Source organism: Mus caroli, unplaced genomic scaffold, assembly GCF_978045245.1.
Source record: "Mus caroli unplaced genomic scaffold, Mus_caroli_1 scaffold_2, whole genome shotgun sequence".
In the NCBI taxonomy this organism is placed as follows: Eukaryota; Metazoa; Chordata; class Mammalia; order Rodentia; family Muridae; genus Mus; species Mus caroli.
This window is the reverse complement of record NW_028227257.1, coordinates 119,043,671-119,053,802: the sequence shown is the minus strand read 5'-3', so window position 1 is coordinate 119,053,802 and position 10,132 is coordinate 119,043,671.

Genomic DNA, 10,132 nt, shown 5'->3' with positions numbered 1-10,132 from the left:
ATTTACCTTCTATCGGCTGGCTTTTTACGGACCTAGGGTAGTTTCTTCTCAGCCCTTAGACCTCACAAATTTGCATGGCTGTTTGAATGGCATATTTACAGATAAGTTTTTATTTGCACATAAGGACAAAAAGGTGAAGTGAAATTTGGTCCCAATGGAAACCTGATAGCTTCCCTGAACATATGGCTCCTTGGGCTGTTACTTCCTCTTTGAGATCAGTTTCCAAGTTTTTTTTTTTTAATATATACATCAATTTGACACCAGTTATAAAGAAAATATATTGGTTTCGAAGATGCCTCCACCTGGGACATATCTCTTAATAACAAACGATGTAGTCAGGTGTACCTCTGAATTTACAGGTCTTGGAGAGCAAGACATACTTTGATACCAGTTATCACTGATTTACAGTCTTCAAAATGAGTTAGTTCTGTAGGTTCTTAGAACACCCCGACCAGGGTGATTAACACAGGTGAGGGCAAAAGGCTCTTTTTGCTAAGGCCCTGCACTTAGGGTTCAGTCTTACAAAGACCTCTCTCTCCCTATAGATACAAATGATGTAAGTCTCATTTGATGCAAGTGCTTGGTGCCAGCTTAAGACTTAAGGGGAAAATCACAGCACTGAAAAAGATGTAAATGTTCGATTGGTAAGAAAGGGGGGAAATCGTGCTAAAACATGTGCCTATTTCCATGATGCTTAATTTACTATTCAAGACAAGTTTTTACTAATAAGCTCTATTGTTTCTTTCTGTTTTGTAAAATTTAGTATGTGTGAGACAAAAACCAGATTCAGAATGTGAATGAAGTCTGTTTAGTGAAAGATTGTTGGAGATTGTGGCTCAAGAAAGGCCTCCCATCAAAAGAGTTATCACCCGCACCACTGACACCATGCAAGGGCGAGTTTTCCAGCTCATATCTGTGACCACTTGCAAGGACCTTCTTCTGCCAACTTCCCCTATTGTCAGAATGCCTCTGAGATGAATTGATACACTTAGAAGGACACCAAGTGTCCAAAATGTTTGGAATGATGGTGCTGTGTCTGTTGGCTACCTTGCTTTAGCTCTTGGATCAGTACACTCTTCTTCCATTGGCCACAATCCAAACCTAGAACAAAAGTTAAGATCTGGGGCCTGTCCATCTGTGAAAGGAGGATGTCTCGAAGTCACACCTCTCCATAGAATAGGCATTTCACTATGGAATCCTTTCATAGATAACCAGTGCCACACGCACACACACACAAACACACACACCGCCACCGCCATTTGAATATGATCCCTTGCCATCTAAAAAGCTTAGGTGATCTGAAGTAAGTGTCCATTCTTATTGAGGGATCTACAACAAATACACTGAAAAACTGATTTACGGATAGTATTTGTTTGGAAAGAGTATATAAAACATGTTATCACTTACTAATTCAAAGAATAGCTGGGAAAGAGTATATAAAACATGTTATCACTTACTAGTTCAAAGAATAGCTGTTTTCAAAGTAACAATGCCTGAAAGATGGCTCCACTCAATTTTCTTGGGTTTGGGGGGAGGGCAGGGAGCAACACTATACCCAAAGAGAATAAATAAATCTTAAAAGAATTTAAGTTAGCTAGAAGTCAGGTAACGCTCTCTAGACCATTAAGCTATTCTTTCTTCCATAAAATCCCTCTCACTTGCACACACACAAAGTATAATATTCCTCTGACTTTATACTAGGCTTAATAAGAAAGCTAAATCTATTTGAAAGTCTTTTGAGTCAAAGACACCAACGATTAAGCTAAGTGAAATGAGCAGGGTAGTGAGCCTGGCTACAGAGTGTGGCCCACTGTCCCGGTATTGTAAGTTCTCTACCACCCTAGCAAGGGCCTCTCAGGACATCTCTGTTGGAAGAAGAAGTGCCCTCATTGCTGAGTGCTGAGAATTTCTCAGGCTGGCTCAGATGAGGATAGAAAACGTATTGGGATGATTTTTTTTTTTTTTTTTTGTCATTTAAGATGCTTCAGGTAGGACAGCAATCATTTCTTTAAAATGCTCAGCCAATCCACACCATAACTCCCAAACTACAATGCTTACTTCTGATGATCTGAATTCTGAACCAGAGGCTAGAGTCCCCTAAAGGAAGAATAGGAAGGAAAATCGAAGTAAGCCTGGGCACATTCTGAAAGCAAATGTGCTGCTCTCCAGCTGAAGGCTCCACTTGGCTCCAGTTGGCCTTCCTTGTCTGTGATGCCCTGCAGCTCAGGAGGAGGTCTCAGCCTTGCATTCTCTTCCCTCGGTGTTGGGGAATCAAGTCTGAAACAGCTCTCATTAGACAAATAGTTTCTCCATTTGCAGTTGTTAAATAGCACTAAGTGTCAGTGAGAAAGGGGCATCCTGTGTGGGTGTATTCATACCACTTCAAGCAATTGGCTTAAATGGCAGGCTAGCTCACTGGGAATCCAAGGAATCTAGAGAGTGGCAAAGCTTGCTTGTAAAAGCTCTCCCTGACTGAGGCTGGGAGAGAAATGCAAGCAGCCGTGGGCGTCCTCCCTTCCCCCTTAAAGCAGCTTTGAAACACACACACACATACACACATATACTCACACATATAAACACATGCACACATACATACACATATACACAATACATATACACACTCACATATACACACATACATACATAGACACACTCATACACACACATACACATATACACACACATACACACATACACACAAACACACATATGTATACATACACACATACACAAATACACACATATATACACACACATACACATGTATACACATACACACACATGCACACATCATGTACACACGTATAGACACATACAAACACACATATACACACACTCACAAAACCCCACTGCTGTTTTGGTATCCTTTTCCATGAAGATTTACTATGAGCATTTTGAAAGCTTTTTCTTAGGCACCTACAAGACATTAAATGAGGTTAATTTCTAGATTAAAATCTTTGATAACTTTCAAAGCAGATTTTGCTTCTACCCTTCATCTTTAAAGTTTCCAAGCCTCAACTTTGTTTTCTTTCCCAATAAACACTGAGAGGTAATACTGCTCTATAATATTACAAACAATTCTGACAAGGGTTTTCTGAGATGGCCACAGATGTGCTAAGACCCGATAAACCATAACCCCAGGGAAGGAACCCTAGTCTTTTTTTTTTTTAATAAAGAAATGAATCTGCTTACCCCAAACTGCCCATCAAAGCTGTCTGTTGTCTTCCCTGCCACACACCGTACTTGGAAAAACTATATTATAAAGACAACCGATTTTCAAAAAAAGAGTCCATAAAAGTATATACAATGTCAGGCTTACATCAGAGAATATGCCTTCCTACCTTCTAGTATGGTTTCTTCCATACAAGAGTTGTGTAGAGTTGATTACTACAATAAAAATACAGGATGCTCAAAACATTTTGATTTTTTTTAACATAACATGGACTATAAAGACATTCAACCAGGTCTTGAAAGAGCCTTCCCTAAGGGTCTGGGGAAATAGCCGGGGAACCTGGTTTTAGGGTTCACCCCCAGTTCACCAGACAGCCCAGACCTCTCAGATCTGTCCACAGGACTGCTCTTGCTTTTGATTAAACAAAGCTCTGTGTTGATCCCACAAGAGTTCCTGTAGCCTCCACGAGAATGGGAGCTTAGAGAAGGGCGTCTCCTATGTCCTCTCAGAGCTCTTAGCAGCTACCTTGTCTTTTGTGTTCCTGCTGCCTCGGGGTGGTCGGGAGGGACACCTCAGCCATCTGGACTCACTTCTGACCCAGCTGCAAAGCAAAGCTGAGGCTGAGAAACTGGGCCCTAGAAGAACAAAAGCAGGAAGCCAAGAAGAAGGCTTAGGGTCCTATCCAGTTAAGCACTGCAGGGTTGAGGGCCTAGTAGGCCTTCCCCGAGAGGCCTGAGCCAGGGGCCACCTCTAGGCCTGCTGACCCCTTCGCTGGGTGAAGCTCCGAGGCCGAGGACCTGGGGCAGGAGCCGAGGTGCCCGCACCCTCGCAGCCTGCTGCTGCCAGGCTTCTGCGGGGCGATTCTTCCCCTCATTTGTTGCATTGTTTGCATTAATATGAATATCTTGTTCTGTTTGTTTTGTCTCCTGGGAGCCAATAAAGCTGTGAGTTTTTTCTTTACACCAAGTGCAGCTCTACGGGCGATCAATCAATGGGTAGTCTTCGGATAATCTGCGAGAGTGAGAAATCTAATAAAGCTAGCGACTAAAAAAGGAAAACCAGATCTATTTTTCTCTTAGGTTAACTACGTCAGGATTAGTGTGCTCCACTTCCGCTGCTTGAGATGAGCTTAACTTTTAATGGATTTGAATGTCAAGACTGGAGGGAGCCGATGGGGGAAAGAGGAAAGAGGGCCTCCCAGGACTGTCCGGGGCTCTGAGGTTGGTGGGTTCTATCAGGAGGGGAAAAAAATCAGCTCTTCCTGAAGTCTCAGAAAATGAGAGTCTAATAAAGTACACTCAATCAGCGAGAGCCTCCCACAGCTTTACAAAGAGAAAGGAAATACACATTGATAATGAAGTAAACTAAACAATGGGAAGTCAAGTTATCACTGTGTCCCAGCTCCAAGGCCCTGTTCACCGAACGGAACTCAGCGAATCGTTTTCTGGGAGGCGCTCAACTGAGTTTGGCAAGGCAGGAAAGATCAGGGTCTGTCTGGACTACCACACTGTTCCTCACGGCACAAGGCAACCCAAATCAATAACAGACAGATCAAAAATAACTCTCCGAATTATCTAATATTAACAGCTGAACTGAAGAGCTCAAGAGTAGGTGATGAATTTGTTAAATTGCAGAAGCATTGTTTTGGATTGCTAATTAAAAAAAAACAAAAACAAAAACAAGAAAAAAAATTAAAAAAAAAAAAAAGCAAGCAAGCCCCATGACTCTACATATGACAACTGAAAATACCCACAAATTATTTAATAAATGAAGTGTCTAACAACTTTAACACTTCCTGGTCGCCCTGTTAATAAATGTAATTTGAGGTAGATTTTAAAAATCTTCCATCTAAACAGTGAATTCATTACGCGCCATTCGGCTCTCTGGATGCCTATGGACTTCCTGGAATTAGGTGCTAAATAGACAAAAGTGAACCAAACTGCCTTTAAAAGCACAGCATGACCATGTAATTCTTTTTCCAGTTTGTGGTAAAAAATGATGAAACTTCTTTCCAAGTAGCTATCACCCAGATTTAGTGTGAAAAGTAGTGTAATTGTAATTCACGCCATCAGGGTCTATCGCTGATAGACGATCAGCTGTTCCGTGGTGGGAGAGGCTTTCTTTTCAAATCGGAAAGCTGCCAAGTGCTCTGCGATACCTCCAGCTAGTTTATCGGATTGAGTTCAGAGCCAAAACAGCAGCTGCACACATATGCAAATTGGCAATTAATAGTATAACATTCTGCAAAAAAAAAAAAATTGTTTAAAAATTTTTTAAAGAAAATAGAGTGAGCTACCTGCACATTAACCTCCCTTGTACCTGGGACTCCTAAGAGATGAATGACTAAGGATTAATTACCCTCTGGAGAGGGCTGGCTCTTTATCGCCTTCTCTTCTGTAGACCATGTCTTTGTTGTCTCTCAGTGAGTTTTGCCTGCTTCGTGGAACACAATGGGCTCTAAAACAAGAAGTTTAAAAATAACTTTTAACAAGACCCTATATGTTTGATTCTAGGAACGGCTTTAAGTCATTCCCATTGATCATTCTTCCCATATGCAGAGTCCTGGTGAGATGACACTTTGTGCCCAGTGCTATCTTCTTCCACTACAGCTTACAGTAGGAACAAACTTCACATCCTGGGGTGGCGCTTGCCTCCCCTGATTTCTGTCTGTCTCTTCCTCCCTTTGACAGCAGTACCATTTGTATGCTTCACACAGCAGTTTGCAGCAATCCAGCAAGGTTTACGGGTTATGTTGCCCAGCATGTATAAACACAACACTCAATGTTTCTTTAAAAAACAATTTGTTAAATTTTGTACCACTCCTGTTCCCCCACTCTACCCCAACTCAATTTTCATTCTCTCTCTCTCTCTCTCTCTCTCTCTCTCTCTCTCTCTCTCTCTCTCTCTCTCTTGCTCGCTCGCTCGCTCGCTCTCTCTCTCTCCCTTCCCCCACTGCTAGCAATTGAAGCCAGGGCTTCAGGTGTGTGAGTCAAGTACTATACCCCGGAACCACACCCCCATATCATGTGGATTCTAACACTTCTGTGGCTGAAAGACTCCTTATTTCCGGGATGTTCTGGGTCCTTGGCATTTCCAAGTTCCAGATGTTTGGAACTTGGGTCAGGATCCATTAGCAAGGAAAGGGAAAACTATCTTGCTTTGTGTTTCTGGCTGTTAAGAGGTTGAGGGCGGATCGCCACCTGTCTAACACACAAAGCAGACTTGAAACCGTCATTTCTTTTTCTCCTTTTTTGCGCCTGTGTGCCTGCACTCTATTTTATTGCGAAGGAACTGTGTCTTCCGTTTACAAACACATTCCTTCTTACGTTCTATGGACACTTCTAAACTGAAACAAATTCGTGGTTGCTAATGTTCTGATCAAAAGAGAGTGGACACTTCTTCCATTGTTAAGGTAGCCTTTGAGCTTAGATACTGACATTCCTCATTTACATGAGGAAATACACTCCTGTAAATTTTAAATATATTTGTTCACATTTTCTAGAAAAATACTTGGGATAATGATGAATTAAGCGTGAAGGCAATGTGAGACAGAGAACAGTTTTGCCCATCAAGAAACCATCTCTTAGTCCACTGTGGTTTTTAGATATGATTACCTTTTTCTGATCTTAGCAGACACGTTCTATGTCCAGAAGACTAAATCTATAGGAAGAAAATGATCTTACCAAGTTTAAATTTTTATGCCTTAAGTACTGCTTTTCTTAACTTGTGATCCAACTTAAAGGCATTGTTAGGCTTTTCAGCTTTCTTGTGATTAAATGAAGAAAGGTTTAAAAAGCGAGAAAGTCATTGAAAAGTTGCTTTTGAATAAAACACAAAAATGGGATTGCCAACTTTCTCTAAGACTTCATTAGCATGGCTGTATATACATTTGCATGTAAAATGTAGTTAACAAAAATTACGCAGAGGTAAATTTAGTCCCCTAGTCCCTACCTCTATGGTGAAATCAGACCATTTGGCATAGTGCGAAGTCTTCCAAGAAGCCTGGTTTCCACCTGGAAAATAAATTACTAAATTTGAATGTGTTACTTATATTATGGTGAGTTGTCTATCTGTTACATTTTATTTTAGAGCATATACTAGAGATTGTATTTAGAATGTTCTAAAATTGTCATCTGTCAAGGTAGAGACTTATAATAATATAATTATATACAGGAAAAAGTGTCTGACTCTAGATTGTTTTGATGGTGTTGCAATTATGATATAGTTTTTAAAATTCAGAATGTTCATCATAAATGCATAGGTTTAATGATGAGATTTTAGCAGTAATTTAGATTAGCCACAGCAAAGTTATTCCCTCCCTCCCTTATGGGTACTGAAGGTTGAACTCATGACTTCACACATGCTGTGTGCCTGCCATTGAGCTATCTCCCCAGTGTCCTTCACGTTTACAGATAGAAAATATTTATATGCAGGCTTCAGTGTAACAATATCAACTTGTACTTCCATTGCTTTGTCCCCAAATAATACTTAAAAGTTTTCACCTGAAAGAATTCAAATTATTATTAGATCTTGGTGTTGTACATAATAAACAATATGACTCTAAGTTATAAGAACCTGTTTTGAACTGGATGTGGTAATGTACATTCACAATGTCAGTACTGAAGAGGCAGGCACAGGAAGAGCCAAAGCTTCAGGCCAGCCTGGGCTACATAGTGAGACCCTGACTCAAAATATAGATCATTTTAAGTAGTCAAAGAGTCTATGTTGTTTAGCATCAAGTGTCATAATGACATCATTGGTGAGATGTCACATTTGGTGAAGACAACACTCAGCAAATTTATCAAAAAAGAAAGATTACTGATGAAGAGGAAAGAGAGAAGAGGTTCTTTTAATCCCAGCACTCAAAAGGCAGAGACAGGCAGATCTCTGAGTTTGAGGCCAGCTTGGTCTACAGAGTGAGTTCCAGGACAGCCAGGGCTACACAGAGAAACCCTGTCTCAAACAAACAAACAAAAAAGCAAAAGACAAAAACAAACAGAATCGAAACAAACAAACAAACAAACAAAAAAGATAAGTTCTTCGTAGTCTCAAAGGAGAGTGAGTTAATCTCCTGAAACAAGCCAATTTTCTTTCTGAAATAGTCATTTTGTAAGCAGAATTTACCAGAACAGGTGTTGTGCTGGCCTCCGGTGTGCTCAAGTGCAGAAACTACCTAACCCGCTACACTGTACAAAGCATGTCTACTCATTATACTGTCTCCACAATAATTATAGTTCTTCTGTCATTTAAAAACTTCTGACGGGCTCTGTGAACGCAGGTGAGTCTGTAATGGCTACGACCTTCTGTGTGAGTGAACCGGAGAAAAACTGATTCCTATTTAAAGGTGCTAGAGTTGAGCAATACGGTGTTAAAAATATTTTCCTCCGCACAAGGCATTTGTTTGAAAGAATATATCCGCAGGATTCATGACACTGCTAGGCGGTAGAGCAAATGAAGGTCCATTTCTTAATACGACAAAGCTTAGAAAATCATCCCTCTAGGAAACTTATTTAGCTATTGGGTTAGTAGTCTAAGAGGTGACCATGGAGAAACAAAATGTCTGAGTTAAGCTCTCTCTGTGGTGGACACTTCATCTACATTCCCTGATTCCATCTGATTTAGCCATTTAGGAGCCCAGCATTAATGCCTTTGTTTAGATCTCATGGCTAGTGAGGGATGAGCACCCCAGGGCTCCCGAGACCACAGCCTTATCGTGTGTCTCAGGTCCACTGTGATCACTGAAGCGCAGAGGACGGGGAGGAGGTTTGGAAACTCTTTGCTGGCCCACAAGTTTGACTTTGGCACCACAGTCAAGGTCCATTTGATTAGGAAATCTCCCCGTGACTAGAAACAGCACTGGCAAATGCAGGAAGATGGGCGATCTACACATCCATCCTCAAATTTAGCAATTCGAAGCAGTCAGCTATGCGGACAGTTTTGTATGCATTGCTAAATGCAGACACCAAAACTGCATTTGCAAAAAGAGGAAACCCAGTTAAACTAGGTTGCAAATTTGGCCCTAATTTAGCGTAGCATTTGTGATACATATAGGTTAGAGTGACATTTCTATAATGGTGTGAAATATGAGAAAGCTCCAATGCTAGACACAAAGACTCTTACGGCTGCTTTTGCCTACTCTGGTTAGTTTAAGAAACAGGAGGAAGAATCTGGTTTTTCAAGTGATAGGAAGCCTTTAAGGATGTTGGAACACTATTCAGTCCCCTGGGGTTCTGCCTGCTGTACAATTTTAAATGTCTTTTAGCTAAAAAATTGGCCAACAAGGGAAACATCGAGATGAAATCTCTTCTTACTTAGCCGGGAAGTGAGAAACTATAGGGGGCTAGCACAAGCTAATTGTGATAATCGGGTATGTGGTCAGCTTTGAGGGTCAGAGTCCTGCAGTGCTTCTAGTTAACAGTGGTCTATGCATCTACCCGACTGGAGAAACTACATGCATGTTAGAATTCATTTTGGAGAGTCTGTCCTTATGCTTGGTTGTAGACAAGAAACATAACCAGAAGTGAGACTAGATTAGTACACCACACACACATGCTACAATCATGGTACCTGAGACACTCCATCTCCCCACTGGAGGCCACCGGAGGGCAGTGTTTTCTCCTCTGGGAACAGCGCCTGGTCTTTGAGCTAGATTTCAAGTACTAGAAAGGCTGCACTTTTTATTCAGACTGCTTGAGGTTTACCCCTCTTGTTTACATGCCATGGAAGTTTTTGTTGAAACTATACTGCCAGAAACCATTTGTGTCTAAGACCAGATTCCAAAAGATCATGTCCAATGCTTACTATTTAAGGAGGCTTTTGAAAGCTATTAATTCATCGTTTAAGAACTGTGTTACTTTAAGTGGGAAATGAAAGAAGATACGGAACCAGGAGTGAGTAAGGTTTACCGGACGTTTTGCACTTGACAGCTTCCATACTTTATTCCCTTTACAGAGTCGGTCA